At 36.8% G+C, this 25,982-nt stretch overlaps 1 long non-coding RNA gene and 1 pseudogene across 2 annotated transcripts in view; one reads left to right on the top strand and one right to left on the bottom strand.

Annotated features, from left to right (window-relative positions):
* Positions 1-25,982, top strand: part of LOC129143936 (uncharacterized) — an 812,938-nt gene that overhangs the window by 10,499 nt on the left and 776,457 nt on the right. For both annotated transcript variants that reach the window (XR_010157172.1, XR_008547883.2), the window contains exon 2: positions 1,969-2,076. This is a non-coding gene — a long non-coding RNA (uncharacterized LOC129143936). The remainder of the gene's footprint in view (positions 1-1,968; positions 2,077-25,982) is intronic.
* On the bottom strand, positions 652-1,060 carry LOC129144153 (fatty acid-binding protein 5-like; annotated as a pseudogene).

Here is a 25,982-nt window from a genome sequence, read left to right as displayed (position 1 = left end):
TTGGCATTGTCAGGTTTTTTTTTTAAGTCATTCTAGAGCATACATAGTAGTATCTCATTGTGGTTTTGGTTTCCATTTCCCTAATGACTAGTAATATAGACCATATATCCATGTGTTTGTTTGCCATTAGTATATATTTTTTCTTGAAGTGTCTTTTCAGATCTTTTGTCCTTTTAAAAAAAAGAGTTGCTTTCATATTAAGGTTTGATGATTTTTGTATAATCTAGATACATGATTCAAAAACATTTTCCCCCAGTCCCTGCCTTGTTTTTTCTTTCTCTTAAAGTATCTTTTGCAGAGCAAAAAAAGTTTTTGATTTTGATGAAGTCCAGTTTATCAATTTTTTTCCTTGTTCTGATAGTGCTTTTGGTGTTATATCTAAGAACTCTTTGCCTAGCTCAAGGTCACAAATATTTTCCTATACATTTTCTTCTAAGTGTTTTACAGTTTTACATTTACATTTAAGTTTATGGCCCATTTCAAGTTGATTTTTTATTAGCACAAGTACATTTCTTTACGAACCAAAGGGATGATCCTAATTAAACCAGCACTTTAAATTAATTGCACATAAGATACTTATGGAGGTTTGCTTGTTGAACTGAGCTTGTTCATTCTCTCAGCTAATTACTTTCCAAAGTGATGAAAGAATTTTTATTCTTCTTTTTTGTAGACCTGAGTACAGGTGACATTGTTCAGGATGCGGTCCACCATTAATTTTCCATTTTTTAACTTTCTTGTTATTGTGCTTTCCTTTCCTTTCCATTCCTGATGTTGAACCAATGTGCCATGTATGAAGTTGTGGACAGTCTGTGGTTTTCTGCTATTAGCTGTAGTTTCTTCAAACTTCTCCACCAGGGTACAAGAGAACTGTGTTGGTTTCAGAGTGCTCTCAGTGTTTATGATGGTTTTTGCTGTTACAAGAGATGTTACAATCTGGTTGGGCCATTGCATGTATTTTTCACAGAACTATTCCCACTCCTAGTTCCATCGTGTATTCATCAAAGCATTTGCTGTCCACTCGATGCTATTGTCCTTCCAGCTGCTGAATGGTGGCCAGCATGGGTGTGTGAGCAGAGTAGGGTCTGGCTCAGTGGTGGGGGTAGGATATTGAGCCAGGTTTTTTGTATAAGGTGTGAGATACGTGTCTGGAGTGATTTTTTGGCATTTGGGTTAGTACCATTTGTTAAAAAGACAATCGTTTTTTTCCATTGAACTGTATTTGCACCTAAGTAAAAAAATCAGTTGACTACAGTATTTGTATGGATGTATTTCTGCACTCTATGCTACATTGATCTACGTGTCTCTGCTTTCATCAGTACCCACTGTCATGATTATTTTAGCTTTATAGTATAATTAACTTTAGAACATCTCTGCGAGAAAGAAACAAATTCTCTCAAGCATCCTAATCAGTTTCCTTTTCAGTCTTCTTATCCAAGCAAATGGATTATTTCTCAACAATTTCAATGTTCATTCAGTTTATATAGTGACTCAGAAAGGTTGTAGCTATACTTCTTGTAGCCTTTCCCTGTGTAGAAAAAAGACCCGTGTACACTACAGCATTTAAGTTGAGTTTCTCTGCGTCAAAGTCAAAATGCAAAAATTTGCACGCGCACACACACACACACACACCCACTCACCCACCCAAACCAAAAACCATCTACTGAGCCTATCATCTGCAGACATTCCCTTAAGGGGCTTTCCAGGGAGCTACCAACTCTTACAGGCCCCATCACTCTGACCAAGCTGCCTGGACAGTGGCAGCTTACCACCCATTGATAACCAGCTTCCTGTCTGGTGGAGTGTCAGTTGGTGGGAACCAGCTGTTATGATTCATCCCACTTAAGATTTCTGCCTTTTGACAAGTGACGCTAATAGACCTAGGCTGAATGGTGTCTGATTGGGAGAATTTTCTTTTTGAAAGCAGTTTGATTTCTAGTGCCTCAGCAACTGAACTTTTTATTTTAACAGGTACGCTCCAATTTCCAGTTTCTGTGGAAATTCAATAGAGAGATAAATGTTGTTTTCATCAAGTGTTTGTACCAGCTATTATTTCTTCCTGAAAAACAAACAAGCAAGGTAACTTCTCTTAAAAAAGATACTTGTGTTATGAATTCTTTAATAGTTTTCGAAGCTTTCTGGCTTCTGATATTCTGCAAAAGGCAAAACATTTCCAGCCTAAGATATGACTTGTTACATTTGGATTTGGTGAAAGAATTATTAAGTGCTTGAGGGGATAGCTTCACATATCTTGAGGGGATGGCCTTTCTCTTGTGCTACTGAAGCCAGTTTCATCCTTTGCTTTGTTTTTGTCATTTCCTTACTCTGATAAGCTTATGAATATTATTTTAAAAAGTTTGTTAAGGGTCAGCCCCTTATGGTTTACAACCATAAGGACAAGCTGTTGTAAATATAATGAAAGAACAATATAAGAAATATACATTTTAAAATATTGATAAGGGAAAGTTGTGCTGGTTTTTATGAGTTATGCAAAATTAACATTGTCCTTACTTTTTTAAAAACAATTTTCAGCAGTTGCACATGGAATAACAATTGTCCTTACTTTAGAGATGAGGAGAGAGCAGAGCATGCCATGAAGGAGGAGGACTGTGATTACATTAGGGACATACCAATCATGGTACCAGTGGCATGCATGGGCAGAAGGGGAGCCTATTACCAGCAGCCTTCACAGGATGGGCCAGATTTCTTCAGCATCACTGCATATAAAGTCACACCCCTAAGTATGAGAAAGTCAAATTGTGATGGAAATTTTTCTAATGCTAAGAAGTGCTGGTTTCCTATAGCCAATTAGGTAGTGCTAGCAGTGCAACATTTTATAACATTTGGTAGTAACAAGTGATTTTATCTTTGGGTTGGCGATACCCTAGGGCAGACATTCTCAAACTTTAGTGTACATAAGAATCACCTGAGGAGCTTGTTAAACTTTAGGTCCCTGGGCCCCAGCCCTCAGAGGTTTTGATTTATTAGGTCTGGGGAGTGGACAAGAATCTGCATTTTAAAAACAAACCCACTCTGTTTGGCACCCTGACTCGTTTCTCAAAAGGTTGCAAAATTCTCCTAACAAAAACTATTACCCTTCAACTGAATTTTTAAATTACCGTTCAACTGAATTTTTAAAATACTCTTTCACATAGTACAAGTAAGTGTTGTGAAATTCAATGATGGTTGAGCTTTGGGGTTCCAGAGAGGTTGGCAATAACTAGTTTAGATTCCCTAGGTGTGAACTAAGATATAACATGCAGTGAGCAGTATAAATAGACTTAAGTTAAATTTCTTTCAATTAGAAGTTATTAGTTACACAATTTCCATTTCCAGGTCATCTATGCATCCACAGATGGTATTAGATAAGGGAGCTAGACCAGGCATGGTCTACCTAGGGAATTTCACAAGGTTCTTTTATAATCATTTATTGCCTACTGTGCCCTTAATGATGTTACTCAGGATCCCATTAAGTTAGCCATGAATATAGTAATTGGTCCCCTGACGATAGCCAGGGGGAGTCAAATCTTGTGGCTCCACCCTATTCTGGTCATGTTGGAGGCAAGATAGAAATTGTTGCTTGTAATCTTCAAGGGCACTTTTCCTTTCTGGGGATAAGGTGCACTGTGCTCCCAAGCAAATTTCTCAAAACACAGCAGGAGTCCCTAGAGAGTCCTCCCCCTCTAATTCAGGCTGGCACTTATGACTTACTTTTAAAAGTAATTTGAAAATCCCATCAAATACAAACAATCAAAATCCAGATTCTCCACCAGATATTTTGTAGATCTAGTATTCCGTTGTTTCCATCTGCCCACATCAACCACTTAAAAATATTTTTGGACAAGGTTTTTCCTGCCTTTGTTGATACTTAGGTAAGATGGAGCATTTCTAGAGACTGGACCCAAAGCAACTACACACATGAATATGATATAAACTAGTTCTGTGTTAGCAACGGGGAGTCAGATTTTGCTGATTTGGTGTTCATATTCAGACAAAGTTCTGCAGTTTGCGGAATTATAATACCAAACCAGAGGTTATTCCTGATTCATTTGAATGAATCCCTGTGCTTGTGGTTCATGTATATAGCTGGCTTTTGAAATTTTTCTAACTTTTCATGGCAAAACTTAAAGCAAAGAGAGTTATAGAATCTTCCAGATATGGAAAGTACTTTAAAGAGCATACACTCCTATCTCTTGCTTATTATTTATTTATTGGTTTTGACATCCAGGATACACACTGGATTACCTAATTTTTAAAACTCATCTTCTACCTTAACTGTCACTAAATTGTCAGCTTTTTAAGGGAGAAGATTCTTTCTTACTCAAGTGTGTTTTTAATCACTGTGAGATTATATTACAGTGAGATTATAGTTCAGCTTCTTGAGGAGGAAGGCTTCATTTTGCACAGCTGCCCTGAATAAATATTTTTTAATTTGATCATTCAGTTGGCAGATGTTTTTTCTCGTTCTCTGTTTTCCAGTTGGTGTATTTGGCTGCCATATTTCCTCAATTCTGACCCCTGCCCTATCATTTATTAATGTATGACTTTGGGCAAGTTATTTAACCTCTCTGTGCCTTAGTTTTCTTTTCTGTAAAATGACACTCAATAGCATGATGATGATGTTAGCTGTTGTCTTTGTGGGTATTTTTTAACATGATTAATATTTATGTGTCTAGATTAAGTAGATAACACTAATAATAGCTGCCGTATTTTGAGGACTTTCTTAGTACATTTCTGCTGCTATAACAAAATATTAATGCCACAAACTGGGCAACTTATAAACAATAGGAATGTATTTCTGACAGTTGTGGAGGCTAGGAAGCACTGGCAGATTCAGTGTTTGGTGAGGGCTTGTCCTACAGATGACATTTTCTTGCAGTGTCTGTGCAAAAGGGCAGAAGAAAACAAACCCACTACCTCAAGCCATTTTGTAAGGTCTCTAATCCCATCCATGAGGGCTCTGCCCTCCTAACTTAATCACCTTCTAAAGGCTCTACCTCTTAATACCTTCACATTGTCAATCAAGTTGCGCTGCATGTATTTTCGGGGAAATTCACACTGTGCTTATGCTTCCTGTCCTTTCATTTAATAGCCTAAGTTCTATCTGGAAAATACTATGGGAAAACAGAAGTTATTTGAAAGCTCTTGAAAGTAGGACATGTTAACAGTTACAATTAGTAAGTATATACTGTACACATTTTATTATGATAGATTCTTCCATGATTATAAGATAAGTGATTTTTCTTTTTTTTTCACTTTTTTTTAAGTTCAGGGGTACATGTGCAGGTTTGTTAAATAGGTAAACTCATGTCATGGGGGTTTGTTGTACAGGTTATTTCATCACCCAGGTATTAAGCCTAGTTCTCATTATCTGTTTTTCCTGATCCTCTCCAACCTCGCACCCTACACTCTCAGGAAGGACCCAGTATCTGTCGTTCCCCTCTATGTGTCCATGTGTTCTCATCATTTAGCTCCCACTTCTAAGTGAAAACAGGTGGTATTTGGTTTTCTGTTCCTGCATTAGTTTGCTGGAGTCTGCCAGCTCCATCCATGTTCCTGCAAAGGACAGGATCTTGTTTTTTTTTTTTTTATGGCTGCATGGTATTCCACGGTGTGTATGTACCACATTTTCTTTATCCAGTCTACCACTGATGGACATTTAGGGTGATTCCATGTCTTTACTATTGTGAATAGTGCTGGATGAACACACGTGTGCATGTGTCTCTATGATAGAATGATTTATATTTTTTTGGGTATATGCTCAGTAATGGGATTGCTGGGTTGACTGGTAGTTCTGTTTCTAGCTCTTTGAGGAATCTCCACACTGCTTTCCACAATGATTGAACTAATTTACACTTTTACCAACTGTGTATATGTGTTCCTCTTTCTCTGCAACCTCCCCAGCATCTGTTATGTTTTGACTTTTTAATTACAGCCATTCTGACTGGTGTGAGATGATATCTCATTATGGTTTTGATTTGCATCTCTCTAATGATCAGTGAAGTTGAACCTTTTTTCATATGCTTGTTGCCGACATGTATGTCTTGTTTTGAAAAGTATCTGTTCATTTCCTTTGCTCACTTTTTTATGTGGTTGTTTTTTTTTCTTGTAAATTTGTTTGTTTCTTTTAGATGCTGGATATTAGACCTTTGTCAGATGCATAGTTTGCAAACATTTTCTCCCATTCTGTTGGTTGTCTGTTTACTCTATTGATAGTGTCTTTTCCTGTGCAGAAGCTCTTTAATTTAATTAGATCCTATTTGTCAATTTTTGCTTTTGTTGCAATTGGATAAGCAATTTTTCAACTGAAACTATAACAAGGAGTTTTTAGGCTTCCTGGACCCACTGTTCTACAATATTATATGGAAATCATTGTCCTACAACATAATATTTTTTTAAAAAAAACCTTCATGGTACACTTAACAAAATCAGGATACATATGCTGATGTAGCACAGAAGAGTAAATTAATTGGGCATTTAAAGTCTGATGAGTTGCACTGACTCTTGGGTTATCAGGTGGTGACTTAATTATGCTACTAAATGAATTAACACTCCTTAAATGTGGGAAATTCACACTCAGCTTCATCACTCCTGTCAGTGAACTGGTGGCAGTATCCAAAAGAGCAAAGTACATTTCTGAAAAAAATCCAAGTGGTTCATATTAAAGAATAATGAGTATCAGATGCATTAGGGCTCTATCATGTAATGTTGCTAACGTCCCCTATAATATTCACTGCAGACAAATTGGGAAAATACAGAGAAATAGAAAAAAGAAAACTAAAATCACCTACAATTCCACACCCTAAAACAACCATTACTAAGAACTTTATGTACCAATTCATCCCAGCCACAATTATATATATGTAAATGCATGAGATTAAAATTGGGGTCATGCTACAGATAAAAATTTGCATTTATCCTATTAAACAAACTCACTGAGAACACCTTCCTAGACAAAATAACTTTTAAGCTTTTGCCTTCTCTTCAGTTACACATGACATATGCTAAGTAATATTATCAGTTCAGGATAGAGGATATAAGTAAAAGAAAGATTGACACTGCCCAGGATAGAGAAACAAGAGTATGAAGAATAAATATGTGTGTTATTTCTGAATATAATTTTTTTAGTCATCAATAAATTATTTATGGGGAAGAGTTGAAAAAGGCAGGATTTAAAAATTATTTTTGGAAAAAGTACAGGATCTCAAAAATGCTTCAGAGAGAATTAGTTTAAGTTTACTAGTGATCTTTTTGGGAGGGCTCAATGAGTACTTATTGTATGGATTAATTTAAGAAGAGCTATACATATAAAAGTATGAACATATTCCCTATAACCTAAATCCTTTCTCTCCCTCATCTAAGACTTATTCCAAAGTCCCATGTTTTTTCTATATTTAAAGCTGCATAGGAATTTTAATTTTTAAAAGTAGAAGTGTGGCAAGGCATGGTGGCTCAAGCCTGTTATCCCAGCACTTTGGGATGCTGAGATGGGTGGATCACCTTGGGTCAGGAGTTTGAGACCAGCCTGACCAACATGGTAAAGTCCTGTCTCTATTAAAAATATAAAAATTAGCCAGGCATGGTGGTGGGCACCTGTAATCCCAGCTACTTGGGAGGCTGAGGCAGGAGAATCGCTTGAACCTGGGAGGCGGAGGTTACCGTGAGCCAAGGTCACGCCATCACACTCTAACCTGGGCAATAGAGTGAGACTCCATCTCAAAACAAACAAACAAACAAACAGCAAAAAAATAAAAATAAAAGTAGAAGTGTTACGCTGATTACTTTCTTTGTAGACATATATAGAAAATATGGAAGTATACCTAGGTACTGGCAGATATACAAAGAATTGGGAGATCTGTGCTTATAGTTCTTGGTGCTGGCTTATATTTTCTGTGATTGAAAGTCTCCTTTAATAAAAGGGGGATGAACAAACCTTTTGTTGCTGAAGGGTTCCTGGAGGCCATCTTCTAGTGAATGCTGCTTTTGGTACCCATTAGAGTTCACCACTGGGTCCATGCATCTGCCAAATACAGCCTGAAAGTTCATCTTTTGATTCCCAATGGCCTCTGTAGCACTGGCTACATCACTTGTGAGGCCCAGCGCAAAATGAAAATGTGGAGCCTCCTATTTAAAAAGCAAGAAAATTAAAATATGAAGCTTTTTCTGTTATTCCACAGTCTTTCCCTCAACCTATCATGGTGTTTTTATTTGCTATTTAATGTTGCACATTCTTAGGCATGGAAATACCTGCAGGATGAATGCAGATTCACATAGGGCCTCGCTCTGTGACTAAGCCCTCACGTCACCCACCGTTAAGTTCTCCTACTGCCATCCACTTGCCCAACCCATTCCCTGGCAGGTGGCAGAGAAGGCATGTCAGGCATCTCCCTTTCCCTGTGCCCACCACCCATGCAATCCCATGGTGGCTGGGGACCCCCAAGAGTAGTGCCACCTCTATGCCAAACGTGCTAGATCAGAGGCAGGTAAGAGACTCCCTCCTGCCCACCAATACCCATGAACATGCCATGGTGCTGCCAGTCTGAGACAGGAATAGCTGCCACCATGCCTCACCCTGAGATGTCACAGGGAGCAATACAACCTCCTTTTGAGGCTGGAGGTCAGCAAAAATTGTTGGTGAGGACAGGCTGGAAAAGGCCTACGGGACCCAAAGTACAAGGGTGCAGAGAAGTGGGGCAGCTGAGAACCCCACCCCAGCAAAGCAGGGAAGTGGGCTGGTTGGTGAGCTGAGGCTCCAAGCACCCTGTGTGTACTCTGTTGTCTCATTGGATTTCACTTATAAAACACAAACTCAAAAATAAAATTATTAAGAATTTCAAGGTAGAATATTAAACCTCATGGGGTAAAGGAGTTTTCTGACCACGTATCCTGTGTGACTGAACTGGTTGTACACCACTGAGCAGGCCCTGGGCCTCCAGAACAACTTCTGCCCCTAAAATGAAGAAACTTTTTTTGTTTTGTGGCAGGATGAGAAATACTTGAATATCACTTTTATTTCTTGTATAACAATGCTTCTAAAGTTTAATGTGCATATGAATCATCTGAGATTCTTGTTAAAATGCAGATTCTAATTTAGTAGGTCTGAGGTGGGACCTGAGGTTTTGCATTTCCAAGTTCCCAACTGATGCCAAAGCTGATCTGGAAACCACCTATCCCTTAAAAAGCATTTTGTGGCCCGGCGCAGTGGCTCACGCCTGTAATCCCAGCACTTTGGCAGGCCGAGGCGGGCGGATCACGAGGTCAAGAGATCGAGACCTTCCTGGCCAACATAGTGAAACCCCATCTCTACTAAAAATACGAAAAATTAGCTGGGCATGGTGGCATGCGCCGGTAGTCCCAGCTACTCAGGAGGCTGAGGTAGGAGAATCACTTGAACCCGGGAGGTGGAGGTTGCAGTGAGCCGACATCGCACCACTGCACTCCAGCCTGGCAACAGAGCGAGACTCCATTTGAAAGAAAAAAAAAAAGCATTTTATTTGGAAATAATTATAGACTAACAAGAAGTTGGAAAAATAGTACATAATTTCCATGTATCCTTCACTCAACTCCCAGAGAAGGCATGTCAGGCATCTCCCTTTCCCTGTGCTCACCACCAATGCAAACCCATGGTTTTGATATTGCATTACAGTTCGATTACATATTACACTGTATTACATATAAGATGTAATACATTTTATATGTAATATAAAATATAAAATAAGCATTTTACTGTATTACATATGAGATGTAATACAGCATAATATGTAATCGAACTGTAATGCAATATCAAAACCAAGAAGTTAACATCAGTCCAATACTATTTTTTATCACTCCCCTCTGGGATCCAAGCTCTAATACTGTTAACTACAGACCTGATTCCATTTTCACCATTTTTTACTTGTATTCAATTGTGTGTGTGTGTTTGTGTGTGTGTGTGTGGTTATATGCAATTTTATTCCATGTATAGATTTGTGTAACCACTAGTACAATCAAAATATAGAACTGTTCTATCACCACAGAGGAAAGTCTCTTGTGCTGTTGCTTTATTGAGGGTCCCCAAGGATGTATACAAACCTAAGGGTTAAAGATATTACTCTTAACCACTGTGTGATGTTGGCCAAGTGACTTATCATCTCCAGGCCTGTTTTCTTATCTGTAAATTGGTAGTAATTATAGGGCCTAACCTAATGGGTTGTTGGGCATGTAAAATGCAGAGAATAGTGCCTCGCAGAGTGTGTGTTCATTGTCAATTAATAGTATCATTCACATTAGGACTTGGCTGGCTTTGGGTGCAAATTGCACCAAATTTTGCTTCATATCCAGACTATGATCTCAACATATTTTACATTTGACATTTATAGATTTTTAAAGATAAAGGTTCTTTCATTCAGAATTCTGAAATAATTGATATTCCACCTAATTTTACGTTAGTAGTAGGATTACTTTTTAAGTTTTAAAAAATTAATTTATAAAGACAAATGCCCAAGATATTTTTTACAACATTATTTATAATGATCAAAAAGCGTGAAAATAATTCGGTTATTCATTTGGAAATTTGTTCAGTTCTATACCATGAAAATGAAAGAATGAGGCAATTCTATATATGCTCACTAAGATGCCCCAAGATGTATTAAGTTAAAAATAAACAAATTTTGTAAATAAAAGCAGCCAGACACAAGAAAATACATATGGTATGGTTCTATTTACTTAAACTCTAATAACAGGCAAAGTTATAGTGCTTAATGATGTGTGCTTAGGCAATAAAATTAACAAGAACAACAACAAGTTGATGACTCTAAAAGTCAGGATACTGGAAACCTCTGAGAGAGAGGGTGAGAGGGGGTAGTGATTAGAAGTCCTGAAGAGGGCTGGCAGTACTCTGCTTTTTAACCTGAGTGGTTGTTGCAAGAGGGCTCACTTTGTTGTTTTGTACACTTACCTATGCATATATTAGATTTCACAATAAAAAGTATTTGAAAGCACATTTCATAACTCTGTTAGGCATAGTCTATATATATTTGTAGAAAAATTCACAAAAGATCCACACACACACAAAGACACAACTATGGGCATTTTTTATTACTTTTGGGTTATGGGAATGTGGGGTAGGGAAAAATTTCACTTTGCATTTTACAATTTGCATTTTGTCCATAATCGTGTTACTTTAAAATACTCCATCAAATATTGTATGTGAATACAGATTGCTCCATTTTTATGTGCTTCTGTATTATTTGAATTTTCTTCATAATCACGTTACTTTAAAAATATTCTTTCAAAATTTGCATATGTATTCATATGTGTGTACATATTTATATATGCTTGGAGGTTTTAGAATAATACTTCAACAGTGGTCACCTCTAAGGGGTGCACCTGGGGATAATGCATTAAGAGAGGGGGGAACATTTTCTTTTCAGACTTCTAATTTGCTTGAATATTTTCTTTTACAATAAACATGCTGATTTTTAATTTACAGCATACACCAAAAGTGGTATATAACATATTTCAGCAGATTTTGTCTTGCAGACAGAATAGATTTGGAGGGGTAAAAATGGGCTCATTTAAAAATGTAGATCCTGGGGGAAGGCTTTATAGGAAAAAATACCCTAGAATGCAAACCTATACTCCTGCCCCAACATACATGCCAGAGTCTCTGATAATGGGCTAACCTGATGAAATCTTTGAAATTAAACCATCAAGGCAGGAATCCTCAACACTAAGTACAGCTCCTGGTCTGTGGAAAGTATTCAAGAATTATTTGTTGAATTTATTGGAAAACAGAGTAGTGTTTAAAAATTTGACCTACTTTTCACTGCTTGTTGAGGCTGGAGGTGTTTTTCTTAGTGTGAGGTTTGAGAGGCATGCAACATGATTGATGAATGAAAGTAGGTAATTTTTGGAGAAAATAAAGTAAAATTCATTTACTTTAAATTTTACTTTCGCCTTTTAGGTCAGTTAGTATTTTCATCTGCTTTTTAAAAGCAGATGATACTTTTCAAGTTGTTGATTAACAGTGATACTCTATCCTAATTATCCTGTGAAGCTTACAGTAAGTGACCTAAAATTCAATGGGAATGACTCAGCCAGACAAGAAAAAGTCACTGGAAGACCAAATCTACTATAGGGAAATAGCACTGGTATTAATCAAAGGTCTAATACTGAAACTCTCTGAGAAATCCAAGTAGATTCTACACTTTGTTGTTGATAATTAGACATTCCCAACAAATAATAATCAATAATATATATTTTTTGGCAGCAGAGGCAGAGATACAGAAGTGAGCTTCTCACCAAAATAGAGTGTCTTTGGAACAATGTCCAGCACTGGTATGACACTGCACTACCCTAAACAGTACTGAGTACTTGAAATGTGGCTAGTTTGAATCAAGATGTCTTGTGTCAAATATAAATCAGACATTGAACACCTACTTTGAAAAAGAGATAGTATCAAAATATTAATGTTTTTATATTGATTACATGTTGAATATTTTTATTCATAAAATATTAATGCTTTTATATTGATTATATGTTGAATGATATTTTGAATATACTGAGATAAAGAGCATTATTAAAGCCAATTTTACCTGTTTCTTTTTTTTTTAAAGTGGTTTCTAAAAAATTTATAATTACCTATATGACTGAAGGCCAGACATAGTGGCTCACATCCTGTAATCCCAGCACTTTGGGAGTTCAAGGAGGGAGGTTCCCTTGAGGCCAGGAGTTTGAGACCAACCTGGGCAACATTGCAAGACCCCATTTCTACACAAAATTTTTAAAATTAGCTGGGCGTAGTAGCCTGCACCTGTAGTCTTAGCTATTTAGGAGACGGAGGCAGGAGGATCACTTGAGCCCAGGAGTTCAAGGCTGCAGTGAGCTGTGTTTGTGCCACTGTACTCCAGCCTGGGCAACAGATTAAGACCTTGTCTCTAAAAGAAACAACAAGAAAAAAGAAATAAAATTACTTATGTGGCTTATGTTTGTGACTCCTTTATGTTTCTATTAATGCCAGTAAAGAAGATTTGAATAGAAGCAAACCAAGAGTCAGCGTTTTAATTTCCCTTACTTTCCAGAAGGGGGAAAAGAATTCCAGCAAGTGGAAATGCTCTGCTCAAAGGCACAAACCTGGTTGGAAAGAAGTGAGGAGTTGAGCTTTCATCTTTTGAGTCTGTGTCTCACGTTCCCTAAGTTACATAGCTGGCCCCTGATGGAAAATTCAAGGCCAGAGAAACAGACTTCCTTAGGACATTTACACATTGGACACCATGTTTCTTTAACCTTTTAAGATACAGTCAGTGATAATTTTAAGAATGTTCTGGGGATTTGCAATAGGATTGAAAGTAGATAGGAGTTAGGGGACTTTAATGTTCTATTTAATACCTCAGTGTTATTTTTAAACCTTGGGCATGTATTACTATTAAAGAAAAACTGGCCTAGGGGTTGGGAAAGCAGATTTAAAAGAAACTGTGGCTTGAAATTCAAATCTGGAGATATTTGAAGTGGCTTTTTCTGCCGTTATTTTCTTTGACATCTCTAAACACCCTCAGCTAATTCTTACTGCTCTCTTTGGGTTTTTTACTTTTTACATTACTAAAGCAAAATCAACTGGTACAAACTAATTTTTGAATCTGCAGCTGTAGCTCAAAAAACCTGTTTTTCCTACTTTTGCAAGCAGCAGACTCCTAAGAATGACTGGTGATTTTGTTTTAAAAGAATTTAAGTCCTGCTTTCTAAAGGGCACTTGCCAACAGAGTAGATGTTTCTATGTGAAGCTATTTGCTACCATCATACTTGAGATTTTTTTGCTTATGGCTTTCAGTGCTGTTACTTCTAAAGGCAGATTCTTGAACACAGGTTCGTTAGCTTCAGAACATATGCAGTCTCCTCATGGTAGCAGCTGTGCTGAGTTCCTGAATGGAGAGATGATTTCCACAGTACATTTTATAGCCACACATCATTCCTGAGGACAATCTAAAACACAAATTATTTTTATTTTTACTCCTTTATTGTATAAGAGAAAGAAATACTTAGCTAGTCTGAGTGATAATGTTTATAGCAGCATATTCTATTTTTGTGGCAGTTTCTTTCAAGCACTCTCGCCTAACCTAAGAGGGACAAATGTAGGTTGCCTGTACTTAACAGGACCCTTGGAGTACATATGGATATGGTATAAATTCCTCTTTTTAACTTTTTGTCAGTATTTTCATCTTCTCTTCTTACTTAATCACTTTCAAGGCTTTTCAGCTGCTGAAACAAAAAATAAGCCTGTCCTAGAGGCTGATATCGTCTTCTGGAGCCACCTTTCTGAGAAAAGTGCAAAGGTTCTGAAGGGATTTTTAAATTTGATTTCTTAAAGAGTTATTTTTCACAGTTAGATATCTGAGCTCACCTAGAAGCTGAGTAGCCTCAGTAATCTTGAGTTCCCAAATCTACTTTTATTCATTTCACATTCATGATTGTAAGCATCTATTATGTGCCAGGGTAGGGTTATATCCATTGTAAGTAACCTTGGCAGAGTAAAAAATGCTGCACAGAGGCCTGTGGACCACTCCTAAGGACCTTTGGAGTGGCAGAAAGGAGATGGAGAGGATGAAGCAGACAAGCCTGGACAGCTGAGTGTTCCCACCTCTAGAAATAGTGAAGTACTGCACAGTCATAGCCTGTCTGCCCTTGGGCTTCTGATTGCTGCCTGGGACTTTAAATCCCTGAGCTGAGCTTTCCTGACCTTCGGACCCTTGCTGCCCCCACAGCTCCAGAAGCTGGAGCATTTATCTATAACTCAACACCTGGGCCCCAGTCTCAGCTCTAATACAAACACCAGCTCTGTGACCTCACCTTAGCTTAGAGTAGCCTCTCTTGGTTTCATACTTTGATCTGTAAAACAAAGGAGTGTGACCCTTTTTTTTTTTTCTCTCTCTCTCTTTCAGCACTAACCTGTTAACCATGCTTGAGAGAAGAGGTAGAACCTCATCACAACTACCTTTTGGAAATAGTTTTCCTGTACTAGAATAGGGGGCGTCAGTCAACCTGATGATGTTGTACAGTGGAAATTTCAGAGATATGCGCGTGCCTGGGCGCTGCCTCCAACCAATTAAACAAAAATTTCTGGGGAGTGGGACCTGGGGATGAGTATTTTTGAAGAGCACACCAACTAGTACACAGCCAGTGTTGAGAACCACAGGTTGTGTAAAAGCATCAGGCCTTGAGAGGGACAGATGTAGATGTAATATCCAGAATTTACTACTTATTAGTTGTAAATCTGTGGACAAGTCACTTAGTCTCTCTGAGCCTCAGTTTCTCTATCTGTAAAATTGGGACCAAATTGTATCTTCCTCAAAGGTAGCCATGTGGCACACAGTAGATACTCAATGAATTGTAATTGAGATGGGTCTACTGCTGTGCTGTCCAATATGATAGCCATTAGCTATACGTGACTATTTAAAAGTTAGATAAAGGTAAAAATTTGGTTCCCCAATTGCACTAGCCACATTTAAAGTGCTCAGCAGCCATATGTGACTAGTGGCTACCATATTGGACAGCAGAGATATCAAATGTTTCCTTCATTGCAGAAAGTTCTAGAGACTAGAAAGTGCTGATCTACATTCTACAGGATCTACTTTACTAAGATCCAAGTTTATTAAGGGAAAATTTATCTTTAGCTCTGTTCTAGAAAATCCACTACATTAGCTTTTGTCAGGTAAGTAGCAAGACTTACGGCTTGGGCAGAAAAGTAAAGGAAATCCAGGAATCATCCCTTGTGTGGAGACATTTTTGCTTGTTTCTATATACCTATAAATGAATTTACCTAGAAGTAAACAAGCAAGTGGGAACATGTAATCGATTCTACAAATAATGATCTTTTCTCCCTTCCCTCCCACCAGTTCTGGGGCTACACTTACCATTTAATCCATTTGTTAAAGTGGAACATTAACTTCTTTCTGCCCTATTTGTTCCTACCACAGGCAGTATACAATGAAGCTGCTGGTATGTGTGTGTGTGTGCGTGAGTGTGTGTGATCAAGAGAAAGGGGTACAAGGTGAAAGAAGGAGCTGGCAATGATAAGGGAAGTCCCTAAATAAGTGTCTGTAACTGAGAAAATAAAAGTCATACATAGAACTGTTTTATGATTTTATTATCTGTAATGTTTATTTCAGATATTTTGACAGCTCTTTTATTCAAAAAAACTCCTTAGTATTATTTTGATTTACCCATAGTGGAGACTCTGAAGTCAGACGGTCTGAGTGCAAACCATGCTCCAGTATTTGCTATAGCTAACTGATGTTGGATAGGTTTCTTTACCTTCCTAAGTCTCAGTCTTTCCATTTGCAAAATAGGGATAAATGTTGGTATCCACACCTCATAAGGTTATTGCAAAGATTAAGTGACAGAATACGCATAAAGTCTTTAGAATAGAATCTGACACCCGATAAATGCTCAGTGAATTTTTAAAAAATTATTTAGAAAGGACATTTTATCATCAGCAAACAGATGATACGACACTTTTAACTTCAGCAAGTAGAAGAAAATATACATTCCTCATAGGAATTTTGAAGCTATTTAAAAAACGTAATGCTCTTGTTTCTTTGTCATATCTTTTGGAACGAGTGGGCCTGTTTTTAAAAGAACATTTATAGTTCCTATGTTACATAAATGTTCCACTTGTGCTACTGTACTTGTTTAGTTAAGCACAGGCCTAGCAGCTGGGGAAGTGTCAAAGTCTAAAAAGCAAGGGATTGTTGATTTGAGGTACCCTGTGTTAAAAATTGCTAATATAACTAAGCCGCCTTAAAAACAAGGAAGGTAGTTGTTCTTGATGGAAAAGAGACAACCTCTTAAATTCACTTTATATTTGTTTTGTCTTCCTGCAATAATGTTTCTGTTGGCAAAGTTACTTTATTATTTTTTTTAAATCTGAGAGCATGATATATCTTTTGGGTTTTTAATTATTTAGATGTTTCACACTTTTTTGTTTTGTTATGCACTGTGACAGTGTGACATGCCTAAAGGACCAAGGACCAGCTCCCCAGTGAGTAGAAAGTGCTGTCATTTATTTTTAGAAAGGAAGCTGTATTGGTTCATATAAGCTGCTTTCCCAGCTGAAATAACATAGCAGATTGGTGCTGTTTGAACACTGCTAATTGCTGAACATTCTTAAACTAGTAAATAGGCCTGATTACCTGGACTCCAAACAGTAAGTCAAACAGACCAGATCACTTTTGATAAGAACACTCTATTAACCTTATATATTCCCATTGGATTATCTTCCAGGGATATGAAATGTTAAGCTATAAATGTCTTCTTTTTTTTTTTATTTAGAAAGACTTTAGGAAAAATTGTTTGGGATATTTGAAGGTAAGTTAAAGATCATTATGTCCAATGTATGATTTAGTAGATAATTATCAGGTACTATACCATTAGCTGAGAGGTCAACAGTAAAGATGAACCCATTCAGAACAGAAAGTCCTGATTTACAAGATCTTGTTGTACTCTGCCATGTCTGTTTGGGCAACTACAAGCAAACAGTAATAACTCTAACAAGGAAACAGTGAGCTTTTAATAAATAAAATGTAACATGAGTTCTTTATTAGACCCTTAAATCTCAAAACTAGAACGCTTTTTAGAATAAAATTCCACTTCTACTCACCCTTTGAAATATTCACTGGAAACACAACTCTAAGATTCCTTCCATTTTCCAGATTCTAGAGCATTCACGTTAAAAATAAGCTTGAAATATTTTATTTAATAATTTAAAAATTATTTTAATTAAATCTTGCTGATGTGAACCATGTCTGTTCCCTTAAGCCTAGAAATGGAGTCTGGAACACAGCAAAAATGACCAAAATATAGTATCATGTCCAGAGTCAGGAAATGTCAGTTTTAGAGAATTGCCAACTTGCTTTGTGAGCTCAATTAGTTTAAAGGAAGTTTCCTTATCAATAGGAGATATAGGGAGTTTAAACAATTTGATGAGGAAGTTTCCTTATCAATAAAGTATAGGGGCAAACTAGTATTCCAAAGTTTTTTCTTTTCTGGATCAAAAATTCAATAATAAGGTTTGTTTTTATAATATTAAAAATATCTTACTGTTTTCTTGGCTTACTATTGAAAAATAGTAGAAAGAAGAAAAAGGAAACATCTACAGTCCCACCAGTTGCCTTTAAAATTATTATATTATCTTCTAGTCTTTTTGTTCTACACTTAAAAGAAATTAGAGTTGAGCTCATACAGCATATTATATATGCTTAACATTATAATGTCAAAAACTTTTTATAAACATTTAAAAATGATTATGTTAATATAAGCATTTATCTTCTTATTGGATATTTTACATAGTATCATTTAAAAAATTAATTAATTTTTTATCTTTATTTTTAGAGATGGTGTCTCACTGTCACCCAGGCTAGAATGCAGTGGTGTGATCATAGCTCACTATAGCCTTGAACTTCAGGGCTCAAGTGATACTCCCACCTCAGCCACCCAAAGCACTAGGATTACAGGTGTGAGCCACCACACCCAGCCCATTTTAGAAAAGTATTATAAGCAATGCTTTTGTGAAAATATTTGTACTTAAGGGTCACTCTTCCTTCTAACTCTAATTAGTGTTTTCTCCACAGGAGAGAGTCCCAGAAGTGGAAATACTAGGTGAAATATATGAATAATTTAAAGGTTCTTGTGCATTTGCTTTCCAAAAAAGTTAACTGTATTACCATCAAAAATTTATTGCTGCACAGAAAGATGACCACTTTGCCACAACAAGGACATTGGATAATTTTCATAAAGAATTAAATATATGGTTCTCCTGTGCTTGGTCTCTTAAGATTTGAAATTTTAACCAAGTATGAAGACATCAATTCCATATAGTCTATTCCTTTCACACAGAGAAAAGCTTTGTTTCACGATCACAGGCTGTGTGTCTGCCAGCTGTTAGTGAACTTTAAGATTGCAGGTTGGCTTAGCACAGATTGTTATGATGACCATACTCTAAAGGTATTTTAAGGGTAATAATCTAAATTTGTCTGTTTTTTCCAGGCTAGTTAATGGGTACAAACATACAGTTTGATAGAAGAAATACATTCTAATGTTCAGAGTAGAGTGACTATAGTTAACAACAAGTTTTTTGTTTTTTTTTTTTGTTTGTTTTGTTTTGAGACAAAGGTCTCACTCTGTCACCCAGGCTAGAGTGTAATGGTGTGATCTGGGCACACTGTAACCTCTGCCTCCAGGGCTCAAGCGAGTCTCCTACCTCAGCCTCCTGAGTAGCTGGGATTATAGGCACGTGCCACTGCGCTCGGTTAATTTTTGTATTTTTAGTGGAGACGGGATCTCACCATGTTGGCCAGGCTGGTCTCGAACTCCTGAGCTCAAGTTAGTCACCCGCCTCAGCCTCCCAAAGTGCTGGGAATACAGGTGTGAGCCACCGTACCTGGCCAACAATATATTTTATATTTCAAAATTGCTAGAACAGAGGACTTGAAATGTGTCCAACACATAGAAATTATAAATACTCAAATACCTGATTTAATCACTACTTATTCTATGTGTGTAACAAAATATCACTTGTACTCCATAAATATGTACAAATACTATGTTTCAATATTTTTAAAAAAGTATTTGAGGCAATGTTGGGCTCTATTTTCAGTAACAGATGAATTAGATCTCACTGAACTAACCTTCTGCAGGTAAGAACTATAGACTCTGGGAAATGACATTAATAATATGCAGCAGCTACTTAAAGGTTCAGAAGAGTGAGCAGAAGCATATGGATCTTGACGAGAAATCCATGCTTGGAGGAGGCGAGGGAAATTAAAGAAAATTCTAAAGAGAATTCTCTAAATGGATTTTATGGATTGGAAAACTCCGTGTTATTAAAATGACAATTGTCCTCCCAACCGATACATAGAATCATTTCAACTCCAATCAAAATCCTAGCAAGCATATAAAAAAGAAATTGACTTTAACATTATCAGTGATGTTATGTGGATATCAGGTGTCTCCTGATATTATGTGATGAGAGGGGTACTTCTCTATGCTTTTTTTTTTTTCCTTGAAAACCCATGGGCCTAGTCTAATCATGAGAAAAACATCAGATAAACCAAACTGGGGGACATTGCACAAAATACCTGATCAATACTCTTCAAGATTGTTAAGGTCATGCATGAAAAACAAGGAAAGGCTGAGAACTGACACAGACCAGGAGATTGGAGAGACAGGATGACTAAATGCAATGTGATATTCTAGATTAGATCTTGGAACAGAAAGAAGACATTCATGGAAAACTGGTGAAATCCAAATAAAGTATTTAGTTTAGTTAATAGTGATAATGCCAATGTTGGTTTCTTAGTTTTGACAGATGTACCACAGTAATGTAAGATAATAATATTAGGAGAAACTAAAACTGGGTGAGGGGTATGTGAGAACTATACCACTTTCACAAATTTTCTGCAAATCTAAAATTATTCCAAAATAAAAAGCTTATTTAAAAAAATTGTCGAGTTTATTCTAAAATTTATGGAAAGGCAAAGGACCTAGAAAATTCAAAACAATTTTGAAAAAAAATGAGGTATTTAGACTTTTTGACATCAGTGTAGTGTGGGAAGTAGAAAACACACTTTTTTAAAAAATTAAAATAGATTTCCTGATATCATGACTTATTATACAGCTATAATAATCAAGACCATGTTATCAGCATAAAGATAGAGATATAGCAATGCAACACAATAGAGAGCTCAGAAATAGAGCTTTACTTATATGATCAACTGATTTTCAGCAAAAGCACCAAGGTAATTTGGTGGGGAAAAGGATAATTTTTCTAACAAATGACACTAGAACAATTGAATATCTTTATGGAAAAAATAAACCTTGATCCTTACCTTAGACCCTACACAGAAATTAATGTGGATTGTAAATTTAAATGTAAGGGCTAAAGCTAGAAAATTTAAATGTAAGAGCTAAAGCTAGAAAAAGAATTATAGGAGGAAATATTTGTAGTGTTGGGTTAAACCAGTGGTTCTTGCCAGGGGTGATTTTGTACTGCAAGGGACATTTGGCAATGTCTGGAGACATTTTTGGTTATCACAACTGGAGTGGAAAGGGTGCATTTGCTAGCCAGTGGGTGTGGCCCAAGATGCTGATAAACCTCCCGCAATGCACAAGACAGCCCCTGCAACAAAGTTCAGTACGTGCCAAGTTTGAGAAAGCCTAGGTTAAGAAAGGATTTCTTAAATCACAAAAATGACTCTTACAAGAAAACAATCAACAATGGACTTCCCCCAAATTTAAAATTTTATTTTGTGAAAGATACATTAAGAAAATGAAAAGGCAAGACACAGACTGGGAGAAAGTATCTGCAAAACATATTTGACCAAAGGCTTGAATTCAGAATATATAAAGAGCTCTTACAACCAATAATAAGAAAACAACTTTGGGCAGAGGATTTGAACAGACGCTTCAAAAAAGAACATCTATGTTTGCCCAGTAAGCACATGAAAAAGTACTCAACATCACTAGTTATCAGGGAAATGCAAATTAAAACTAATTTGCATTAATTTAAATTAAATTAATTTAAATTTAAATTAATTACTTTAAATTAAAGAGATACCACTACAAACTCACTAGAATGGCTAAAATTAAAAGCCTGGCAATCTCAAGCATTGACAAAGATGTGGGGCAACTGGAACTTCCTACTTTGCCAGTGGGTCTGCAAAGTGTTCAGCTACTCTGGAAAACAACTTGATACTGTCCATGGTAAGCATATGCTAACCATATGACCCAACACCCTCCTATTTTGTAGGTATTTGTCCAAGAGAAATGAAAATATGTGTCCATACAAAGAGTTGTGTGTGAGTGTTTATAACCACATTACTTGTAATGGTGTCTAATGAAACAATCCAATTATCCATCAACTGGGTAACTGATAAACAAATTGTGGTATAATCATACTATGGATTTCTATTTTGCAATAATAGAAATATTGATAACATGGATGAATTTCAAAAACCTTATGTTAAAAGAAATCACAACATTATATTTCATGTGATTCTATTCATAAGAAATTCTGGAAAAGGTAAAACTATAGGCTGAGGCTGGGTGTTAGGGGGAGGGTGGAGGAGGATCAGTGCAAAGAGGAAATTTTTTTGGGTGATGGAAATATTCTATGACTTGATTGTGGTGATGTTTACATGACTATATACAATTCTGATAACTCATCAAACCGTATATTTAAAATAGCTGAATTTTATGTTAAATTTAACTCAGAAATATACATTGAAAAAGGAATTTGAGACTGAAATTAATAACACACTATTAAAAGAAGATGAACCAAGTAATAAAGGAGAAAAAGTTAATTGTACCTAAAAGTTCAAGATAATTATTGCAGTTGAGCACTAAATTTAGCTTCCAGGTTCCTGGCAGATGATACAAAAATGAAAACTGCATGTGCTATATACTTTTTATTATGCCATAAATGGAAAAGTCAGAAACCTGTCAAAAGACTACACATTTTAACAAGCAGAAAGGAGTAATTTTCTGTGAGAATCATCACATAAAGGACATTAAATATCACACTGGGCAATATTTTTCAAAAAACTTTTAAGAAGTTAGAAATATTCTTCATATGGCTGACTCTCATACTGACCATGAATAAACCATTCTATCCTGAGGATCTAAAATAAAGTACATAGCTTCCTGTTGTTTCAACCCTTGGAGCAGCTTCTCAGATGTCAATAACCTGACTAAGATAATTGATGTGAGCTTAAGCACAAAGGAGGCATGGCTGAGCTCCATGGAGAAGGACTGAGGTATGATTTTTAAAATGAGGCTTATAACTGCTGACATTTTTATAAGAGTCAAACTGACCCCAGTGGAGCTCATCCCACACTGCATGGGGTCTATCTGCTTAAACGTATAGACAAGCATTCTGTTGAGTTCCTGATTTTTATATCCTGACAGAGAAGAAATAGCTTTGTCCTGAGAAATTCCATTGGTAAGAATCAATAGTTACCTGCTTCTTCTATCAAACTTTAATATGATTCATGTATAATGTTTTGATTTGAGCTGGTCTGCAGCCTGGTAAGACTGCCAAGTTGCCTTCAAGATATAAGCTCAGATAATTACATGAGTTGACCTATTGAATTATTTCAGCAAATTTGAATACCGCTGAAATTTGTACGTGGAAAATGAAGATTTGGATCTTGGCATACTCGATATTGGATTGCTATTGATTTCAGAAGGAACAGATCAGCAGGTTCAGTTCTGTCGTGTGGTCTCAGACCATTAGCATAGGAAAGGATTCCTGAATTCCCATCTACTTATTGTTGTCAGGGTCCAGTGCAGAGCATTTACGTATGATAAAGGGGAGGAGGCTTTGGAAATAGTTATATTAAATCCTTTTGGGGGTTGGAATTTGTGTTGTGAGGTGCACATCCCTGTCCACTCCAAACAGCTCCTATATCCAATGCATGACCCAGATCTGGGCAATGAGAATACTGCATACCCCTGACCACAGTAAGAAGCCATGGAGCAGGGTGGCGAAAAGCCTAGGTTCTGGAGATAGTCTATATGGTAGACATATGACATCGTAGTAACTCGAATAGTCTATATGGTAGACATGTGACATCATAGCAGCTCAAAATCTTTTGATCTCCATATTTTCACAGTTCCCTGCATTATGAACTTCACCTTCCCAAGGCAGCATAGAAACTAAAACCAAAGGCTATGTTTCCAAGTCTCCCCAAAACTAGTGTCCAGTTATGTGGCCTCAGTGAAACCAGTCTGACGCACTGAGGAAGACTTTGACTCAGAAGTGAGATATAGGAAGATCAAGGCTGGTCACAAGGCATCATTTTGCTGGCTCCAGAGTGGATTGCAGACTTTAGGATCAGCAGTGGCAGCATCTACATTCAGCCAATTCTGGAATGTAATACTGAATCCTAAGACAATGCCTCAGAACAGACCAGCTGGGCTCCAAGCTGTCGCTGCAAGGCCATCTCAAGTGTTTCCTCTATGATAACTTTCCTGATTCTGTGAGTCAGTCTCATCCTCCTTTGTGCCCACCTTTAACAGTGATAATTATTTTCATGATATTGATACTTTTATAATGGCTTCTTTGGATAATTTTAAATCTAGAAGCTTGTGTGTGTGTGTAAAACATCAGCACTGAGAATATTATACAAGGGCACTCTGGCACATAATTACCACGGAAACAAATGGAGATGTCAGTTGTTATACATCTATTGTCTATTATTATACAAGTGTAACACTTGTTCATGATGTGTCTTTCTTATAATGGCAATGATTCTCAAACTTCAGTGTACATAATAATCACCTGTAAACCTGTTAAGATGTGTATTACTTGACTCTACCCACAGAGATTCTGATTCATTTGAGATAGAGCGGGTCCCAGGAATCTACATTTTAATATTTTTTCAGGTGATTTGAATGCACATGGTCCATAGATCACACTTTTATAAACACAGGATTATACCTGAACTCCGTACACATTTTTCATCCTTATTTCTCCTTATTTACTGATGTTAGTCCAGTGCCTGGCACATGGTTTACTATTAGTACAATGGCTAAATTTGATCATCACATAAGAAATAGTAAAACAAAAAAAAAGACAGGAATATTGAAAATAGTGATATTTTACATATTCATGTTGCTCAAAAATTTCAGAATGCTTTGGAACCAAAGAAGCAAACTTAATAGTATTTTTCCATACAATGACTCAACAGATTCTCTAAGGGTCAAACTTTTGATTCAGTGGGTTTCCCCCTAAAGTCAGGATTCATTTTCCATGCATGGTCAAACACAACACACTGTATATTGATTTTTGATTCACATATTTACCAGGGGAAACTGTGCCTACAGGTCTGACATGTTTCTCTCTAAAGAGGGTGTCTTTATCTAGAACTTTAATGCTTGGGTTCTGGCAGGGCTTCTCCTACTGCTCTTCCAGCCCTCCTCTCTGTGACACTATCTCTGGGTGTCAGGAGCTTAAGTTTGAGAAAAACAGCATTTGTGAAATAGTACCTTCTAACACCCAATTAGATATTGATGATGTGGAGATAACTTAATCACAGTGCTCCAGATGAAAGCTCAATTATTTCTCCAGCTTCTGCTCTTTGTCTGCCCAAGTTTGTTTGAGTAGCTAGGTAAGATAACAGAGCTAACAGCAGGTGAACATGATTTGGCAAGAGAAGAGAAAGATCAGAAACAAAGATCCATAGCTCAAAGCACTCAGAATAGATGTATCTACCCACTGATCTCAGTCAAGGAGGCTTTGTACTGCTCATTTCCATCTGTGAGAGTTCTGTCATGCAATGTCCTGTTCAGATGACATCTTCTCCAGGAAGACTTTCTGGGTATTCCCCAACCTGCTCCAGTAGGATCTTGCCATCCTCAGAAACTCTATGCCATAGTTTTCTGAATCTTTCTCTTCTGCCAAACTGTCAGCATTCCAAGGGCAGGGTACCCCAACTGAATAAGGACTCTATAAAAATGCGAATGATCTGCTGTCAAAAGGCCCGCGTCTCACTGCTGTAAATGGAAAGACTGGAACAAATATGCGAAAATGTACTATAGGCTTTTGAGAGAGGTTTTTTTTGTTTTTTTTTTTCCTTTGGGGGTGGAGGTGAGGAGAGTAGACAGCTTCTGGAAATTGGTGGTATGTCCATGTAATGGAATACTGAATGACAATGAAGATAAGGATCTTCTTAAGGGTTATATATAGGGCAATGATACATTCACCTTTTTTTTTAAATGACTGTAGTGAGGTATATTTTACATCTCATAAAATTCACCTATTTAAAGTGTACATTTTTTGGTTATTTTCCATACATATTCTGCTTATGTATCAAGTGACAATTTTCTGATTCTTAGTAACTTTAAATTTAAAATTTTTTATATATTTAGGGGATACAAGTGTAGATTTCTTATATGCATATATTGTATAGTGGTAAAGTCTAGATTTTTAGTGTACCCATCACCTGAATAGTGAT

Source organism: Pan troglodytes, chromosome 4 (genome assembly GCF_028858775.2).
Source record: "Pan troglodytes isolate AG18354 chromosome 4, NHGRI_mPanTro3-v2.0_pri, whole genome shotgun sequence".
Lineage (NCBI taxonomy): Eukaryota > Metazoa > Chordata > Mammalia > Primates > Hominidae > Pan > Pan troglodytes.
The sequence above is the reverse complement of the archived record's forward strand: the minus strand, read 5'-3'. Positions and strand labels throughout refer to the sequence as shown.